Genomic DNA, 20,288 nt, shown 5'->3' with positions numbered 1-20,288 from the left:
TGGTACAAAAAGAGTTGAACCCTTTGTGGTCTATGGATCTTTACGGAAAGTAAATAGTGCCGAACAATGCCACAGAGACGACATCCGCAAAAGAACTAATCAAGCATTCAATAAGCATTATGAGATGAGCATATTGCAACCCAGACCTTCACTAAAACTGAAAAACCATAACTCCAATTGCCATTGCAACAAAGGAATAATGGACAATTCAGATTGGTAAAAATACAACCACAAAATTAATTGTTCTCACAAATTCGGTTGACCAACCAGCAAAGATGTCAGAATATATTAATCGTGCTAACATTTTCTATTACATCGAAGAGAGTCTCAAAACAACATCATGACAACCAAAACTTGTCTTGAATATGTATACATATTTGGAACCAAAAAAATTTTAATCAAGGTAAAAGGTTCTACTACATCGAAGAGAGAATTAGGACAACACCATGAAAACCAAAAGTTCTCTTAAATATGTTTACATATTTGGAACCAAAAATTTGTCGAATGTGTATTTATCTAGCTGGAGATGATGTATAAATTCAACCTATCCTGGTTTCCCAACATCTCTTCCACGCTGAAAGTGCTCTCTCTTCTTTTTCGCACAACTTTATTTAGATGAAAAACACAAAGTTCTCTAAATAACATTCATTTCCTTGTAGCAGATGCCTCACATCTAGCAAAGTCCACAAATGCTCCACTTGTATTTCTTCTTATGCTGCATTATTAAGGAAGACAATTGTAGATATCAATGATGCTTCCTCTCCAACATGCTCCATCTCTCTCCAAACTGTTCCTTCGCTCTTATAACACCTAAATGAGAATGTGACATGGAGCTCAAGGTATTTGATTATGTACTTGAAAAGTGTAGACGAGGTATCAAAGATTGCATGCACTACCTCTTTGCCTGTGCATACCTCCTTCTTCAAACATGCTGATCCAAAAAGTTCATGAAGGAAAGCTTCCTGACACTTAGCAACTGTGAACAAGTCCTTGTCTTCTTTATTTCTCGGCACCTTTGGAATAAATCAACAAAAAAATTGAATGGGACTAGCCGCTTTAAACCCGTTTGGAGCCAAACATCACCTTCATGTTGTTCTTGATATCCGCCGCAATCTTTGTGCTGAGTGATTCCACTGTTTGAGTACATGGCACTTTCCATTCTTGACTTTGAAACAAAGGGAGAGAAATGTCTAAAAAATGGCCATATGTTTGGCCTGCCATATGACACTCAATAGAATTTGTTGTAGAAGTAAACCTCTTTTTTGTTTTGTTGGTTCAACCTATAGACCTCCTCGCCCATCTCTGCATGCCAAACATCCAAGATACCTGTAATACTCTCTATTCGCTGCCACTCACAAATGTTTGATGGATAGACATCTGCAAAAGAATAAGATGTGTATTAAGTTTTTTTGCAAAAAGATAAGTTGAACACATGGACTACAAGCAATTATCTGATGTGCATATCTATGTGCGTACATGTGCCAACTTGCAAACATGACTCGACAACTAACAACGTAACTGGGTAACAACCACAAAAAAGCTATTAAGTTTTAATACATGTAATCTAGACAAGCTCCCATTTGCATTTTGCAACCATCAGCCAAAGCCCATTTTCCCTCGTCCTTTCGCTATTGCTACCTCCTTCCTCATCTACATTTTTAGCCCCATCCTCCCATCCCCATTTCAATCCATCACACCTGCGTTTTCAGCCTGCTACAATGGATTATCAGCCCCTTTTAAGGTGTGGACAACAGTTGCAAACAACCCTACATTCATCCTATCTTCTAATCCATATGTGGAGGTGTTTTTGTGAGCATCCCTCAGCCAACTTGCATCCATATTAGCCCCATACATGCAGCTCAACACCCGGCCTATCCTGACATCATTTTACATGTCAAGATACATATTTTCTTCTGGCATTTCTCTAGTCGATTTTCTCCCTCAAATTAAAGGTATACATTAGATCTTCACTCGGAAGTAGTGTTTTCAGCCCCTTGCAGGTGTGTTCTTGAGATGACATAAAGTTGGAAGTTCTCCATATTGCCTCTTCTTTGAGAACCCTCTAAGAAAAGACCAGCCCTCGATGGTGGTTTGTACAGCCTATCGATGACTGTTCTAGCTTGTTATCTCCTCTACATCAGGTTAATCATTGCATACAGGAACATAATCTATGGGATACCTTTCATTTCAGTTTTTTGTCGAAAGTCATTAACTCTAATTGGGCATGACTTATTGTTTGATCAATACATACATTTTGAGTGGACTGTATGAGAGACATGGCCGTTCTTATAGCATATGGAACACCAACTTCTTAGAGATGACACCATGATATTCAAACGGTGGACAATGATTCTCCATTGAACCATCAGGTGTAGCTGAATTGAAATGGTGACAAGATCTAGACTTTACACTTCCACAAATCTTCACTTCTTTCCTTGCTTTCATGTGTGCCCCTATAGCACCAATGATGGTTCCTTTTAGAGAGAGAACAAGAAAGAGGTAGAGATGTGGACACACACACACACACACACACACACACACACACACACACACACACACACACACACACACACACACACACACACACACACACAGAGAGAGAGAGAGAGAGAGAGAGAGAGAGAGAGAGAGAGAGAGAGAGAGAGAGAGAGAGAGAAGGAGAATGGCATCTGGTGGGGGCCCAACCAACCCTCTCAAGAGCCTCCCACATCATTGCCAATGTGGTATTTGCTTTCAATTGCATAAATGGAATGTAGACACATGCAATACCTCAAGGCAGACTCTACTGACTTGAATGGGGAATGTCATCGCGGTAACTCTTCAAAATTAAGCACCTTCCAATCCATCTTGATGAGGGGTTTTAGATGGCCACCAAGGGGTAGATCTAGGGCTGATTTTCGCTCCGGATGTGAGAGGAATCAAGGGCTAGAAGTTGGCTGCAAAATGTACAACCAATCCATCAAGTAAAGAAGGGCTGAAAACACTGATGATGATGATGTGGATGATAGACAACAATGGGATCACTCAATGTGGCAAGGGAATGACCAAGAAGACACTCAATGGGTTGCCGAAGGTCCGGGATGCAAAACGGAAGATAGCATCCATAGATCCAAGCAATCTCCATTGAGGAAGAGAGTTGAAAATTGAAAAGGTTGGGCTGATCTGTTGCTGTAGAAAACACTTGGCTCATCTGCAATGTGAAGCAAAATGCCAGGGAAAAACATTAGGATTGGATCTCTTTGACAGTTGTGGATATGCAAAAGATGTCAGCCCAAGCGGAATTGAAATAGCGAAGATCTAGGTTGTACACTTCCACAAACTTTTACTTCTTTTCTTTGCATTAGTGATTGCCTTTAGCTTGAATGATGGTCGCTTTTACTTTTCCCTAAAGAGAGTGAAAGTTCATGAGAGGTAGAAATGTGGAGAGAGAGCGAGAGAGAGAGAGAGAGAGAGAGAGAGAGAGAGAGAGAGAGAGAAGAGGAGAATGACACCCAATGGTGTCCATCCAACCCTCTCAAGGCCCCCCCACATCGTTGTTGATGTGGTATTTGCTTTTGATTGGATAAATGGAATGTACACACATGCAATACCTCAAGTGCAGACTCTACTGAGTCGGATGGTGGATGTCATCATGGTAACTCCTCAGGACAAGGCACCTCTAGGGCTGATTTGATGCACCTTTGGATCTTTCTTGATGTGGGATTGCGGATGGCCACCAAGGGTAGATCTGGGCTGTGAATTGCGCTCCTAATGTGAGAGGAATGAAGGGCTAAAACCTAGTTGCAAAAACGTAGATCTGGCTGCAAAAAGGAGCAGATCTATAGCATAAAGAAGGGCTGAAAATGCAGCTAATGATGGAGCAACTGATGGCGGCAATGGGAGCATTCAATGCGGCTAGAGAATGACCGAGCAGAGGCTTGATGGGATGCTGGAAACTCTGGGCTGCAACGAAAATGCTAGCGACTACAAGTACGGGCCGGTTTGGATGGGAAAGGGCTGAAATTTGATAACGCCAGGGCTGATTTGCACAAGTGCTAGCTGATCTGGCCCAAAAATATTGGGGTTGATCAGGAAGCAAAAATGCTGGCAGTCTGTGGGTCTGCAAAATGCTAGAGAAGGCCTGCTGTAGCGTCAAGATCTTGTGAGTAAGGGCTTCTTTGTGGCTGTGCTCGGGCTTGTGAGATGTCTCTAGAGTCTAACCATGTGGGACGATTTTCCCAAATTTGGTCCGGCTAGCTTTTTGTGACTAGTGGCCACCTATTTTAGTGCAATGACCCTTCACCTTCTTTTTTCTATGTCATGGGATTTGGGCACTTAGTATGCACCCCTATATAAGGAACTGGGGGGTTTCTCCTTTGTTGAATAGAGTGGAGCACCAAAGGTTGCACTTTCTTGTCATGCAGAGTTACCTACAGTGTTTGCACCACTCTGTCTCTCTATCTTCGCTCTCTCTCTAGTTTTTTCTCTCCTCTTCTCCTCTCTTTCTCCATTGTGTTTGAAGTGCGCGTGCGAGAGTGTGTGTGTGTGTAACAATGGAGAAGAGAGAAGAAGAGGAGACCTTGTGTTTGCAAGGACTAAAACTCACTCTCTACATGTGAGCCCCTTTATTCTATTATGTACATAATGAATAAGTATAGTGGGCAGGCACCTGGCCTAACCGGCCACATGCGGCTTTACCCCAACAACCTCCCACGTAAAGGCCAATGTGACCGTGAGAGAGAAAGGAAAATCGTACAAAACTTGTACAAGGCCATCACAAGTATGACCTCAACCAACGCCCAGTGGCTCACTAAATCTGTGTGCATCCAGCTCTAATCGTAGAGAAAGTATAGAGCGATCGACACCATACTCCTCATAAAAGCCGCACACATCCTGCAGTAGGTATCTCACCATACGCTGCAAAGTGCCCCTATGCTCAAGGCCAACGTCAGTCATCATACATGACTAATTGCTCCCACTGCAAGTGCACCTACTGCAAATGCAATCTCGGGTCTCGAGATGAGTATCTTGTACATGAGACTCCCAAATGCTGATGCAATCCTAGCAATATCTGCCAATCTGACCATCTCAGTCAAATCTGGCTCAGAACTCCACTCATGGAAATCACTCTGACACCCGAACTCCGATCCCTAGAATCCATCCTCGTGTCCATCGCATGTCACATGCGCACTTAGAGCATCTATCCGTGTCCTGAATCCTGTGTGGTAAGAGCAATGCCTAGCTCTAACTCACACACATCAGCCTCTGGCCTAAGCATATACATGAATGACTGAATCATGGTTGAATCCTCAGCACTCATGCCATCCATATCCATCATTGTATCCACGAATGACATGCCCTACTGCACAACTGTCTGCACAACCGGCTCAACATGCTCACAAATTGGAGCATCATGCAACCTATCTGCAAAGGAGACATGCTTCGTCTCTCTACATGGCTGCGTACTCACGAAGACTGTGTTGTCTCGCACATGACATACTCACATCGCATGAATCGTGCCAACACTAGCACCTCTAGCTATGACTAGCTGTCCACGATGGAATCTGAAATTGTGCTTGTCCAACACTACTTGGCATCCGGTGTCTCGTAACTAACTCACATATATCAAGCTCTGCATCAAACCTGGCACATGGCGTGCATCTCACAACACGTATGATGCACCACTCAGTAATGATAGTTTGACATCTCTTGCACTAACTATGTCATGCACTGAACCATTAGCTAGACACACGTCCAAGCATACCACTAGCATATGTGCTAAACCACTCATGACTCGGCGTGACATGAGATCTAGCACTCACATCTAGTATCCAAATGTGAAGGTAATGTGTCGTCAAAAACCGACATAAGAAAGTCAAAAGTAAACATGGAAGCAAAGGTGACATCTCCGTCATGCGTAGCCACATACGCTACATCTGCTCCCACGACATCCAAAGTGATAGCATCCCTCCTGTGCTGTGTCCTGCGATGTCTCATCCACCAAAAACAACGCCTACGTACATACCCTGTATGAACACAATGCCAACACACAACATCTCTATGTCTGCGAGATCGTCCTTTGACTGTAGGCATCTCTCTAGACTCATTTATGCCAAAAGCATTGCACAATCTTTGCCATAACTCTCTAGCTGTACATGCATCCGAACCAATGTGATAGACAGACTCACCAAGGTGTAACATAATCGTTGAACGTGCAAGCTCATCCAAGTCCTCCCACTCATTGTCAGTCATAGATTCTGGCCTAACATCCATGCCCTGTAGTGGCAACACTTGGCCCAACTAAGTCAATGTATCATGCATACCTGCTTTCCAATGCTCAAAGTTTGAACCATCAAACTTTGTATGAAAAAGCACAAACCCTGACAATGATGTACATGCCAAATCCATGGTGATAACCTGTGACAAGACCAAGCACAAGTCGATCAACTGACAATAGCCAAAGCCTGGCTAACTCATACACCAAGTTTTGACAAAATACAACATAAGCTGGCATAAGCTGTCTAAGAGAAGTATCAACAAATATGGCAATCAATGTAACGAACAAGTGAGCAAAATCGCTCAAATGATAACAAAAAAACCGCTCTAATCCGAGACACTATGTGGTGATCGATGAAACTATCATCAACAATCTCCCTCCTGAAGAGATTACCACATGTATGTTGAGTGGCATAAAATGGTAACCATCTTTTTGCAACATTTTTCAGCCTACTCAACGTCCTCTTCCTCATATGTGTATATATTTTTCTACGCTATTAAGTTATCTAGAGTAGATTCCTCCTCTTCGTTTAACCTTTGTGGCGACACATACATTGTACTCTTCCCAAAAATGTCACCTTAGTCATATATTTATATTACCACCCTTTTCTTTTTGCTTTGTAAATAAAAGTAAGCATACAATAACCAACTATCTAACCCCAAACTTTCTTACCTCTTGTGAATTAGTAGTAGAAAAATAATATATCCATCTTCCATCCCATATAGATAAATTACCATGGAAATCAGCTCTCCACTTGTCTTTACCAAAGATTATGATCCATCTCTACAAGTCTTCTATGCCCCCTACATAGGTGGCCCAATATCTCTTAAGAATATACATATAGTTTTTCTCCTTTCAAAAAGACTCCAATTGTATATTCTTTTCATAAGCAAATAATATTGGGCCCTCCTCTATTTGTTTAGACATCATAGCCTTTTGAAAAAGCATGATTCCCCTTGGATGCATACAAGCAAAGGGCCCATACAAGAAGACTTGGAAGCAAAAGGTTCCCTAGCCTAGTGTGGACCTTCCAAACCGAATTCCTTGGTGCATGGGCGTGAAGAATAGTCCAAATTCATATCAAACATGTTGAGAAGGTCAAATTTGCCTTTTGAAGCATGTCATTCCGAGCTACAGGTAAAAAGTTATGGTCAAAATAGTGTAAATCTGTCAGATTCGCAGCAAAAGGGAACTGTAAATCAAGTAAATCAAGAGAGAGATCTTATTTTTCCCCTACTCATCTTCTAGAAGAGCAATGAGTGTTCAACGTCACTTGCATGTGATGGGACCAACCTAAAGATGCTTTCTAAATGCCAAGACAGACAAGTTGAGATACCCCGCAGGAGCCACCCGTAGGGCCTCATGGTGGGGCCCACCTACATTATGCACCCCTATGGAGCCTTCACGGTCTAAAATGATATTTTTGGTGAAAAAATAGTCCCTTTTATGTCCAATATTCAATGAGTGGTCAAAGGACACTTAATTAGGGCTAATCACTCACCCTAATTAAGTGTAGCATAATCCCACTCCTACACAACTATAAATAGCCCCCTTGGAGAGACTCAAGGACACACCTATATTTTCAACTTCATGTTGTTTCTTGATCAATAGTAGAGAAAACCCCAACTCTCCCTCTTTCACATCCTCCCTCCTAACCCTCCTCCTTGGAGGAAGTGCAACTCTATTCTCCACTCTTTCCATTCTACAATCTCTTACTCCATCAACCCAATAAATCATTTGTAGCACCTCAATAACTTGTAAATACATCATGATCTCTCTCATGGTTATGTTAATGATCATGAAATCATCTTCAAAACTTTCAAGTGTCGCATTTCGTGATGGTTAGCCAGCGTCTGTCTTCCCCTTAAAAGGTGTGCGAGAAATCAAGTAAGTGTTCTATTCTCAATTTACCATTGGTTTGTTTCTCCACACTTATTCAATTGGTCTAAAGAAATTTCTCACTCCAACTCTCTTTTGCTTCATTACATATGCATGTGGCTACCTCTCATGGTGATTTTATTTGTGTCACGGCATTGCATAGATGGAGATGAGCTCTCTATGCAAAGTGTGTGAGTTTGATGTAAGTGATTCTCTCGTGTGTTTGAGAGGCAAGTCTTGTGCGCATGATTTTTTGATGAGTGCTTGAGAGAGGAAGAGTTTGGATGTATTATGGGTATTCTTATGGGGAGAAGGTGAATGCTATTCCACAAATTGCATATTTCATTTTGATGCACGGCATTCGGTTGCATAATCGTTGATGGTGTTCAAGTGTCCAAAGTGTATATAGAGTAAGGGGGTTTTCAAAGTGTGTTGCTTGAGTGGGTGAGTGCAAGTGTTATTTTGATTGGTTTCCTTCTCCACTCCCAAAAGAAGGTGGTGCCCCAAGTAGTGTGCGTACCTCTTTACAAACATTTTGTGAGGGTAGGCCCATTGGTTTGGGTTTAGAGGTGACATAATCTGGTGAGCAAACACTCTCACAATGCGATGCTAAAACACTATGGCAAACCAACCATTCAGTGCCACATGCAATCAAAACACAATTGCAAACCATGCACATAACCAAATAAACTCGCAAGAAAATTCCGTTAGAGTTTTGACAGTATTTGGCTATCTAACCATATTAACCATACATGCCATAAACATGCTCAAAACCATGAGCAAATCACACGCAAAATCCGCACTCAAGTATACATGAGCTTCCCTAAAGTCTCAACTCCTATAGCATCAAACCACATAAGGCATACATCTTATCCTTCTACTTGTGAGCAAACTTGCAGCCATTACCACTCTCACATCTGAGAGCAAACCATGTGTGGAATCCTCGACACACAATAAACAACTACTGTTGCAAAAAATTCAGAGGTCAAAATCAGTCCAAATGGACATCACCATTGCATCCGGAGCGTGCCAAAACCCCAAATTACACCCTAACCTTGCATAAATCGCATTCCATATGCAAAATTTATGCAAAAAACACTGTTTTGGAGCCCAAAAAATGACCTGCGAAAATGAAAATCTGCATTCTTCCTGCAAGTATGACTTCAAAAAAGCATACACACTTGCAATACACCCTTCTCTCAAGCTTGGAAATGTCCCTCAAGCTTCCATGAGCACAGATCTGGTGGTTGCTCACCGATCTCAAGCTTCCACCAAAAGCGAGCTCACCATAGCCGAAAGCTCACTTCTCTGTAGCACTCCATCTGACGCGAAGCCAAATCTCTAATACCAGTTGAAGTGCGCGTGCGAGAGCGTGTGTGTGTGTGAACAGTTGAGAGGAGAGAAGAAGAGGAGACCTTGTGTTTGCAGGGGCTAAAACTCACTCTCTACATGTGAGCCCCCTTATTCTATTATGTACATAATGAATAAGTATAGTTGGCGGACACCTGGCCTAACCGGCCACATGGGCCTTTACCCCAACAATGTTCCCCTACCACCATGCCTATTGAGGTGCACTTCTGACATGGAGCTAAATCCTAAGCTTGAGGATGCCTAGTGGATCAAAAGCGCAAGGAGCTAATTGCCGCTACATTTTTCAGCCAGCAAGAGGGGCAATATGTGGCTATGTTTTTGTTGCAAGAAGCACCCCAGGACTAGCGTTTTTGCATCTAGAGGGGGCTGATTGGACCTAGCAACATTTTTGTCACAGAGAACCCTTGCAAACCTGTATTTTTAAGCCAATTATCTATGGAGGAATGCTGCTGAATTTTAGTGTGAAGTTGGACGAGATTTGGGTTGCGGTTTTAGGATTGAAGATGATTCAAGTGCGACGATTGGTGCCTGTTACCTGTGGATTTTCAGCCAGCTGGTGGGAGACTTTTGTGAGGCAAAGAGAGCTGATTTTGGATGGATTTCAACAGGTGGACTTTCCCTTGTTGAGGAGATTGGAGATCCCTTATGAAGGAGGTTGCTTTTAGCATTATATCTTGAATTACACTTGTCTATGGAGGACATTTTCTCGTGGCTTGCATCGATCTAATATGTTGGAGATGGACAATGGAGAGTCAATGTTGCGGTACACTGACAAAGACTTGGTGGTTCTAACTTGCATCATGATTGCATGTTCATCTCAAGTGGATCTGCTGGAGTTGAGTGGATGTGGTCTATACCCTTCCCTTTTACTTGCTAGCGCTCTCTTGGGAAGGTGATGATTTCTCAACATATGTGGCCTCTTGGTGTCAAGTGGACTAGCTTCTAGCTAGAGGTGGTGATGTGTTGTGGATCTTATTGGAGCTTTTCTTCTTTTCTTGGATTTCTACATACCTCTTGTATACCTTTGTTTCCCCTTGTGTGAAGGTCCTTAATTCTTATTCAATAAGGAAGATCATTGTGTTGCCTTGCTAAAATGAAACAATTTGATTGATGATATAGGCTCGGAGGTATTGCGACTACCTCAGAACCCACGCTTTATAGCCAAAGGATGTTGGTGCCTCTTGCATAGACTACATGTCTAGATATAGGATCGTCTAACTCTGGAGAATAGTGCTTTCTTTATAGCCTTGATTAATTTGGGGAGGAGAGGACCACTACTTCGACATGGGACGGGTTGCTCATGCTGGCCTATAAGTTTTGGGACATGTTTAGTCCACATGTATGATGATTAAAATGCGTGCATTTCAGACATTGTCTATGGGTTTGCATGCTCATGCAATGTAAAGAGCAAAATGCATTTTGGTTACTAGGATTGGTGTGTAGGATGGTTTTGCTTGGGGGAGTGGGCTTCATGGTTATTCAAGTTTCTGGGATATGTTTGGCTTCAATCAAGCATGGCTTGGACACCTCTTTTTTTTGGTCAAAAATTCAAGGACACAAGCAACGTTTAAAATGCAAGGGCAACAGCTAGAAGCTTGCATTTCTTGCATCGATGAAGGCAGATCAGTCTCAAATGTTGCACTAGGCCTAGTAACCCTTTCCTACACTCTCCCACCCTTAGTTTCCTACAGGTAACATGTTGAATTTTTAGATTTCAGCAGCATTTTCTTGGCATGTGAGGAGCAACCCACTCTAGCTGCTCCCTCTCCATCGGCAACATCGGATCATTGCATCCAATGCTCTTCTTCACGACCATACACGCATGACAAACATGATCTCATTTGTTTTCCTTTGCATTAATGGTGTTATTGACATCGAACAAGACTCTATGATGGAGACACACATTGGATCTAACCGTTTTCCTTTTGTCTACACCAATTCTATGAATGGTTAGTTGACAATAACAATAATAACATTCCATAATTGGATTTTGGAATATATCCTGAATTCTCTCTTGTTTTAGTGTTCCAATGGCTATGCAAACAAGCCTCTCTCTCTCTCTCTCTCTCTCTCTCTCTCTCTCTCTCTCTCTCTCTCTCGTTCCTTCAAATTGCACATACCTACGTATGTATACCTTGCCTACTTTGTTGGAGCTCATGACATCATATGCCCAACACTATTGGGTCAACCCAAGTAAACATCATCCAAATGCCATATAATAACAAAACATGTCTTTGGTCATAAATCTCCATTGCAAGCATGAGGCAATCATTACGTTTCATGAGAATACAATAAATCTCTAAAGATGCATATTACCATCAAACAAGATTTCAGAGAATGAGTTATAACACCAACGTAATATAGGTATCTTAAAAAAATCCAAAGCAAGTTAAGGTATATTACTTACAAGGGATTTATCCTCATGTAATCAAATCCAAAAATTTTAAACTTCTAAAACATCTTGGAAAGAAAAATTGCATAAATTAAATAAGAAACAAGTCAAGAATGTTTTGTATGTGTAGGCTTGATTAAGTCGTCTCAAGATTACCAAACTCATGTAAGCAAAAAATATCAAAGCCATATTGTCTAGAGACTATACCACACGGAGACAATCAATAATCATTATATTTGCTGATGTTACAACAAAGCTCAGTTATAATTTGTGAGAATCTCCAACAAGAGCTCTGCGTACTACCACATCATTCAAAGTGTGATTTTAAAGCATTCCAAATAGCTCATACTCCAACACTTGTAGAGGTCAACAACTAATCAAAAAATGCAAGCACTTGTCATATACATTGATCAAGAAGCTGACCGAAAAACCATTTAACAAACTAAGCTTGGTTCATAACATCACACTACATACATATATCAATCAAATTAGATAGAGATGAAAATATTTGGATCCTTGGAAACTATATAAAGGCAACTAGCAACAAAGGTTTTAATCCTAATTTAAGAATCTAAAATGCAATATTAAGACTTCTTGAGCAAAACAAATGATATTTATGCTTGAAGAACATCAAGCAACATGCTCAGTATCTTATTATTATAGTTCAGCCTACTTACAAAATAAAATAGAAAAAATAACATATTACTCACAGTTTGCTGGCATTGTAGTATGATTTGGTGCTGCTACTTCATTTTTGTTGTAGACATGTTGCACCTCTACATAGAGATGGTTATCAAAACTCTTGAATGATAGAATCCGAGCCTTCCAATGACTCCTTTGATCATTCAAAGTCTTTTTTTTTCCATGAGGACCCAATCGAGAGGGCAAGAGAGTAACCCATGAAAACCGTCTTACTGTGATGGGCTCCCACTCTTGGGTTTCCGATTTTGTGTTGAAGATCACATATGAATTGATGAAGTTCTTTGGGCACTTTTGAATAGCTTGATACATTGTTTCTCCCATCATCTCTCTGTACTTTGCAAGGGTTATTCTACAGGAAGATTTGGGCGCCATTAAGAGGAAGGAGTCTGTAAAATTGCTTGCAATAGATGAGTAGCTTTGGTCAGAGAGAGAGAGAGAGAGAGAGAGAGAGAGAGAGAGAGAGAGAGAGAGAGAGAGAGAGAGAGAGAGAGAGAGAGAGAGAGAGAGAGGATGAGAATGGAGTGGACAGTTATGAGAACGCCTTAGGAGGCTTCTACTGTGTGAAGGCGCTTCTTCTCAAGCATTATCGAAGACCATACGTCTTCCCTATTAGCGCTCAAACTATTTTTCAGCTTTGAAGATTTGGAGGGAGCTTTTTAGAGGTCTCATCATTAATGCATCCGCTTACGAGATTTTGTGGGTCTTATTCATGAGGAGTAAAAAGAAATTAGGAGAAGAAAAATGAGTAAATAAGGAGTATGATGTTGACAGGTAGAGTCCATGGGGGTCAAAATAGAGTTCCCTCATTGGTTAAGAGAAGAAGATAAGTCCATTTTCCTCTCTATAAGATGGAGCCTTTTCTAGTACCTCCCCAACCCCTGATGGAGATACTAATCCCTGCTCGGTCATCCACACAACAGCTAAAGTATAATAATTCTTGAACTTTACCAAATACTTTCGTGTAATCTTTTTGGATTTCAATGATGCTCTTGACGATGAATGATCTTCCATTTCCTCAACCTCAGGAGGTTCCTCAACAAATATACTCAGATAGATAGAATTTATCACTTAACATTGAAGCCGATTGATATAGAGGGAAAATTAGAGATAAGAATGAGAAGATCAACACAATATTGGGGACTAGAAGATGGGTTGGTCCCCCCCCCCCCCAAAAAAAAAAAGTATCTTCATTAATGGGGAGAAGTCTATACAAGCACTTGAATGGAACGTATTACCACGCTTGTTCTAGAATCAGACTTGATGGTACTTGGAATTGAAAGAGTGCATGGTGGACAAAATGCATGTGCGCGGTGTGATGCAAGAGAGGGAAGAGGAGAGCATTGTGTGGGTGTAGTAGACCTCTCATGAAGTGGGAAGCTCCTTATTCTTTGGTATATAAAGAATAAGGTTAGTGTGGTCACTGGGCAACTGGACATTGCTCATCTACCCCTAGGCAAAGGCACAACACCTTTACCCCAATAACTTTCCACTTAAAGGCGAATGTGCCTATAAGTGAGTGCTACTAGCTAAACTACTAGTATGTAAAAAGAAACATGCGAGAGACTCTCTCAACCTACACCCATTGGCTCGCTTAGTCAATCTACATACAGTTGTATAAGCTCTAGTGATAGGCGAGCGTGCATATCCATGCTAGATCCTACATGTAAATCCCAAAGACAATCTTTTATGGTATGCATAGCTCCACAATGCATCATGCTACTGTCAGTCATCGTACCACTAACAATACTTTTTGCAAATGCTCCCAATGTAGCTGCTAGGTCAGGCCTCGACACTAGTAGGTCATACATGAGATGCCAAAACACTGACAAAATATGCGCAAACTTGGTTGTATTAGCCTCCCCTACGCTATTTGCATGCACTGCATCATCAAGAATACTCATCACGTATGGATGTGTCATCGACGACATTGGGATGGCTACATCCCTATCATCCATAGGTGGAACCATGTGTCCTGACCTTAACTCATCAGCCTTTAGCATGAGCATATAAAAGAAATCCATGTCTGTCATTTCTGTCTGTGTCTCAAGGGAGAAGACCCGCTCTACCTTTGCTTACACAGACTCTGACAACACCTTTTGTGTCTTACTAGAGCACTGTTGCTCTACCTCTATCTCTACAGAGCCTACTAGCATGTCCTACACAATTGAATGCTCTGTCTCATGAGCATGGTGGAGCTCACTCACAAAGGAGACATGTCTTATCTCTTGCTCAATGCATGCCAACAACAAAATCGAGACTATGTTGTCTTGAACCTCAGATACATGCATAGGATATACCAAGTCACTCCGACTCCCTTGGAAATCACCAATGATCCACGATGCATCTGGAAAGACTGCTCTCTAAGCAATGTCTGACAACTACAATCTGCTAATTGTCTCATTGATATCAAGCTTTGTCTCAACTGAGAAACATAATGCACATGTTGTAGCGTATAGGGTTCACCATTGGGTAATGACAAGCAAATCTCTCTTGCACTTGCACTGTCAAACGTTGAACCATCAGCCAAGTGTACACAACCAAAGCTCCCACTAGAGAAAGTGTTAAACCAGTCACGATGTGGTGTGACGTGGAAAATTGCATCCTCATTTAGCAACCAACGGGGAGAAGTGTCACCTCTTGAAGACATGTAAGTAAGAGTAATGTTAAAGGTGAACCTGACATCACCACCACTGGCATATGAAGCCACGGCTCTAGCATGTGTCAAAACCTCATATGCATCACACATAGATCTCTGTTGCTACCTCATACATTTGAAACGTTGGTGCCTGATGTGCCATGTATGACCACAATGCCAACATCGCATATATCGGCAACTACAAGACCGCCGTCTCTTATGAGTCATCACTATCAACTTTGAACTGTCACACATGTCTACTATATGGATGTCAAGAAACCAAACTATGGTGAGAAATCCTACGAGAGATCTAGGAGAGTCTCCATTGTAAATTGAGCAACAACTCAAGTAAAGTCTCAACCATAAATCATACCAAAATGGCGACAAAGTGGGAGATCACTTGACCACTACACAATCATGAAAATAATGATCAATCGCATCAAAATTGATGCTCATATATGCATAAAACTTCTCCATAATATGTTATTTGTAGGCGTAAGAAACATCACTAAACCAAGTGAGCCCAATTTGGGACAAACAACTCAATCGAGCATAAAGCACATAACCATATCCGTAAGTAGTGAATAAAAAATGCTCAAAACGCATCCCATAAGAAAACTGTGTGCAAAGATCTATAAAACCTGTGATTGCCAGTAATTTGTAGTCACACGAGCATGTGCAATTCTCACTCTTGCAAGAGTGGATACAAGAACAATGATGTGTGTCCAACCTAATAACACTTTTCAAAGTAAGAGTAAAAAACTCGATCACTGTCAAAGTGGGAGTCATGCTCGACCACTAAACCATCAGGGAGTAAATTGCAAATACGCAAAAATCATGGCAAGAATGTGGTAAAAATCTCGTAGAATTTCCCCTAAAAATCGAGTAAAGCCTTAAAAAAATTCTCACCAAAACCGCATAAAGCATGAAAACATACTCAGTGTCTCAGTAGCAAAACCACATATGGCATACATAAACTGCCAAAAGCTTGGCAATGAAGCTCACTCCTAAACGAGTGGCTTTATGGACGACTGTAGCTATCCAAAAATCATGTACCTAACCACACTATATTTGCATATGCATACATAGCATAAAACCACACAAAATCATGCTAGAAAACACTCTTTGGAATGACCCACACAATCATACATGATCATTACATATGCTGCATAATCTGCACTAGAAAAGAATGTGCAACCTGTGAGCAAAACTCCTAGAATCTCACACACACTACCTTGTTGATCGATAAACTCGTTGATCAAAAATCTGACACATGGTAAAACCAGCCACCTGTGGTCGTATACGCCCTCCAAAAAAGTTGTGCTTGTTGGTGGAAAATCCACTTCAAAATGGTCCGTTGGAGTTATATGTGTCTAAAGTGTGTACCCAAAAGGGGAAAAAGGGAAATGTCAAAGCCAAAATCGTTAAATTGAGGCCGGGATGTCGGGGAGGGACTGTCGGAACAAAACCACTTTGAAATGGGTGTGGGAGGTGAGCCAATGGCGAGGTTATGTTAGAGGAGAGCCGAACCACTCTCGCTATGTCAAAGTCGAGTAAATCGTGATGTCGTCTTCCATTGGCTGAACGAAATTGCTCACCGATGCCATAGCCACTGATTCCCAACCAATTACGCTGCAGAGAAGAACATTGAAGGCCAAAAACCCATAGAGTGATGCCATATGCACGTCAAGACAAGAGTCGATGCGCTCTCGCTCTATGCAAAACCCACCCGAGGGTGTCGGGCCAATATCGGGGGATGCACGGGCTTACTTGCCTGTGCTCTCACGCAGTGCATGTGTGTGAGCATGCGTGTGCCGATGAGTGCTCTCTCTTTTTGCTTCTCAAACAAGATATCTCTCTCTCCTTTTACCCCCCTTCAAACGAGCTTCTGCGACCTCCGAAGACGAACCTTCAATCTTTCTTCTCGCTCTCTCTTGGTTTTGAGAGTTGTATGTGTGTGTGAACACACCCTTAGAGAGATAAAGAAAAAAAGAACTTCAATTTTGATTCTCTGTGTCATAATAATCAATATCTAATTCTCCTAAATGATTTTCTCATATTAAACTGATCATTTAATGTGGGGAAGTGCCAAGGGAGAAAAAGCTAGAATATTGGTTAAGTTAGCAGACCGGCCACAGTAGGGATCCAAAGGAGGGAAAATAGGGATCCAAAGGGGGGGCCATCTGCAAAAGAGCCATGTGAAACAATGGGCTAAAAAGACCCTAAGGTTCAGCCCATTAAGACTTCCAAAATGCTAAGGTTCCAAAATTCAAAGGTTGTGTCCAAAGGTCAACCTTAGGGAAAATTGGATGCTTAGTGTGTGTGCCCAAAAAGTCTTCCTGCATCCCTACATGGGAGGGGGCGAGCCCCAAAGCTAGGGGATGAGAGAGAAAACCACACACACACACACAGGCTCCCTTTACACAAAGGGAATGAGGGACACATGTCAGCTCCCTAGGCCAGATGCCCACAAGGTGTGCCCAATTCCTATTGGAAGACCCTTGAAGTGGACCAATGAGAATTAAGCTAGAGTAAATCTAGTTTAATTAATTTAAAAACATTTAATAAAAGAAACCAATAAGAATTAAGTGTCCTAGAAGACTATTGGGCAGTCTCCCAAGGGGTCCAATGAGCATTCAGGAGCCCCATGGCTTGCCTGATTCCTATTGGCCAGGAGGCAAAGGGGTCCAATGAGAGTTTAGTTTAATTATTTAATTACCTAAAGCTCTCACAAAAGGGGAAAGGAGGACACATGTCAGAAGGCTATCACTTATGCTGCTTAATCCCTATTGGCTTGACCTGGGGAGGTCCAATGAGGCAAAAGCCAGCCTAACTTAGCAGCTAGGGCTCGCCCAAGAGAGAGAGGGGGCTGATTTTTGCTTGGCATTCACTCTCAGACTCTCACACTTGACCATGTGTGAAGGGAAAAATACTATATCTCCTCCCAAGCTTTAATGGAGAGCTCATCACCTACTCCAAGCTTGTGAGATAGAAGCCTACATCAACACTCTCTTGGCATGTGGATGCAAATCCAACCAAGAGCCAAGCTTCAATGCATGCTCATCTTCTCTACCAAGCTAATTACTAAGCTAAGCTATGCTAATATGAGTGATTATGTGAGGAGATGTACTTCTTTCTCGTAAGATACTTTTTTTTCCTCTCAATCTACTCTCATACCCTGCTAGCTCTCACCATCTTCGAAGGTGTGTGAGGTCTTGGGTCTGAGAACGGGGATAATTCAAGTTGTGTTTGATTAAGTGTTTTGCTTGGTGTATGAAGCTTCCATCTTCATTGCACTAGCTAGTCTTGAAGGAACACAAAGAATTGTATTGTACAATGTCTCTCTTGATGGGAGAAACCATAATACAAAGCCTTTTGGAGGGGGGACCGGCTCCATGCAAATCCGGTCCTCAACTGTTGTCAATAGTTTAATTGCTCTCTCTTTTGAAAGTATTGTCGATGCTATCTAACTAGGTGTTATGCTTTTTGTTGCTCTCTCCACCCAAGCACTCTTGTAATTATCATTAGGAATCTATTCTAATGAAATGCCCACTATGTTCATGCTAATTTCCGCTACAAATAATATTCTAGGCCATTAAATGTTACATTGGTATCAGAGCTCAAGGTTTCTCTTTTCTTGCTCAAGAAGGGAGGTCCTCAAGCTAGCTACAAATGGTTGGTATTATTAATTGCCTGTGAGTAAGCAGAATAGGGATTTTTCAGCCTTGCAGTGCGCCTGCCTTTGTGCAGTTAACGGGGCATCACCGTCGAGAGCTATGGTCTTAATAGTGGAGTCCTACGGGGCTTGCCTACGGCTTAACCACTATTGAGCTATTAGAAGCTTGACAGGAGCCGGTGCTGTTTTGGTGTCGAAAGACCCTCTCTTCTATTCCTTGCAATTAATGGTATTCGAGCCGCGGGTACAGTAGCTTGAGTGCTTTTTCTAAAAGGGTAAAGAGGAGTAGCAACTAGGGCTTGAAGTGCCAAAGTACACCTAAAAAGTTTACACCTAAAAATTGTTAGAATGGCTGACAATATTAAAGAGAGTGAAATTAATGTTGATAACTTTGATTTTGCTCATGAGCAAGCTACTAATGATGCTTCAATGCTTGTTAATTATCTTGTTTCTAGGCTTCAACAAGCCATGGGCAATCCATCTCTCCAAAGTGAAGTGCAACGGCAGCTCCGTGCTCACGGGATTCTCCAAGCTCATCACCATGACGAGAGAACACCTAGGAAGCCTCCTTGTGAGACTACCAAAAGAGGTCTCTCTCCGATTCGGGAAGAAGAAGAGAATCCCTATGAAGGGCTCAAGAACTTACTTCTTGATAATGCATCTCCTTCCCAAAGGAGAACTCAAGAGCCTCCACCGAAGGAACGAGAAAGAAGCGAGTCTCCCGCCACCTCGGCGGAGATGGCTCCACGAAGACGGCGGGCTAAACGCTCTCCATCACCACCAAAGCGGAGAAGACCATCACACTCTTCTCCACGTCATAATTCAAAGAGGGATGATAAAAAGCAAGAGAAGAAAAAGGCGAGAAAGAGGACACCCTCTTCTCCATCTTCTTCATCCTCTTCCTCTTATGAAAGCTATGGTGAAGACGACAAAGATCAAGACAAGAAAAAGGCGAGAAAGAGGTCACCCTCTTCTCCACCTTCTTCAAATTCTTCATCTTCTGAAGAAAGTGATGGTGCAACTTTTGAACCATCAAAAAGAAGAGGCCATAGAAAATCCTATGCCGCATGGAAGAGGTCGTCCAAGCTGAAGAAATTCAAAGAGGGAGGGAAGAGCATCTCTTTCCTTACCTATGATGGTACCTTTGGTGCTACAGACAAAGTTTTGGCCTTTATCCAGCAATTCGATGCGGCGTTTGGAGATGAGGGCTTCACGGAGTCCTCTAAGCTACGCCATGTAGCTATGCACTTTCAAAAGTCCGCCAGACAATGGTGGTCTAGCCTACGAGCCAACGGTGAAGCTCCACGAACATGGAAGGCTTTAAGAGCTTCCATTATGAAGCAGTTTTTGGCCACCGATGCCAAAGACAAAGTACTCA

The 20,288-nt window shown here is 42.0% G+C and overlaps 1 pseudogene; it reads right to left on the bottom strand.

Moving 5' to 3' along the window:
• Positions 1–710: 710 nt before the first annotated feature.
• On the bottom strand, positions 711–1,496 carry LOC147444595 (uncharacterized; annotated as a pseudogene).
• Positions 1,497–20,288: the final 18,792 nt, after the last annotated feature.

This window comes from Adiantum capillus-veneris, chromosome 13, assembly GCF_014529385.1.
Source record: "Adiantum capillus-veneris isolate H3 chromosome 13, ASM1452938v2, whole genome shotgun sequence".
Lineage (NCBI taxonomy): Eukaryota > Viridiplantae > Streptophyta > Polypodiopsida > Polypodiales > Pteridaceae > Adiantum > Adiantum capillus-veneris.
Note: the sequence above shows the minus strand (reverse complement) of the source record. Positions and strands in the feature narration are given on the sequence as shown.